Here is a 1,094-nt window from a genome sequence, read left to right as displayed (position 1 = left end):
CCTGAAGGAGCTGAACATTTTGATATATGAATTAGTACAATTAGTGAAAAATAGTAGAAGTAGTTAAACGACAAAAAACGTACGGAACATTATATAATAATAATAAAGAAAAACAGAAACGCTAGTAGTGAGAATGCATTGAATGCATTCTCACTGATAATAAAGAAAAACAGAAAAACTATAAGTGAGAATGCATTGAATGCATTCTCTCTGATAATAAAGGGAAACAGAAACACAAGTAGTGAGAATGCATTGGATGCATTCTCACTGATAATAATAATAATAAAGGGAAACAGAAACACAAGTAGTGAGAATGCATTGGATGCATTCTCACTGATAATAACTAGAAAAATAGCTGTTCCTAGCGAAACAGCCGTGAGAATGCATATTTGCAGAATGACTGCAGCAGAAATGTAATAAACTTAAAGAGAAGCTTCAGAAGTAGAAGAAATTGAAATAGTTGAAATGTAGCAAACAGCATAAATCAGCAGAAGCAGAAATTTATTAGAAGGAGAAATTAGTACATAACCAGACATATTTGAAAAAGTGAAGCTTAGCATAATGGGCCAAAGAATATATTTGCAGAATGATTGATGGAGAAATATGAAAAATTTGAGAACAAAGAATAAGTAGAAAAAAAGCATAAGAAAGCTGCAGTGATACATTGTAGAATTCCTTTGTCAAGTAGTGAAACTTAGTAAAGGTATGCCACAATTCAGCTGAAGAAGCAAAAGTTTGTGTGCAACCTTCTTGCAAAAGTCATAAAGTGAAACAGAGCATAAAAAAGACCATAGTTAGCTAAATTATGGTCTGTATATATATATATATATATATATATATATATATATATATATATATATATATATATATATATATATATATATATATATATATATATATATATATATATATATCTATATATATATATATATATAGATATAGATATAAAATAAATGATGTGCTGTCAGATGAGGCAGGAGAGCCAGAGCCACACCTGTCATCATTGAAAAATAATGTATAACAATAAAATAATTTATAAAGATTTTTTTCACCCTGTGGTTTGTCCTATAAAGTCCCTATTTATCATTTGACTG

The 1,094-nt window shown here is 28.6% G+C and overlaps 1 long non-coding RNA gene across 1 annotated transcript in view; it reads left to right on the top strand.

The window, feature by feature from the left end:
- The first annotated feature begins 19 nt into the window (after positions 1–19).
- LOC106938564 (uncharacterized) overlaps positions 20–1,094 on the top strand; it is a 10,059-nt gene continuing 8,984 nt past the window's right edge. The window contains exon 1 of the long non-coding RNA XR_001422649.1: positions 20–79. This is a non-coding gene — a long non-coding RNA (uncharacterized LOC106938564). The remainder of the gene's footprint in view (positions 80–1,094) is intronic.

Source organism: Poecilia latipinna, unplaced genomic scaffold, assembly GCF_001443285.1.
Source record: "Poecilia latipinna isolate Pla-1442-1.1 unplaced genomic scaffold, P_latipinna-1.0 Scaffold2626, whole genome shotgun sequence".
Classification (NCBI taxonomy): Eukaryota; Metazoa; Chordata; class Actinopteri; order Cyprinodontiformes; family Poeciliidae; genus Poecilia; species Poecilia latipinna.
Note: the sequence above shows the minus strand (reverse complement) of the source record. Positions and strands in the feature narration are given on the sequence as shown.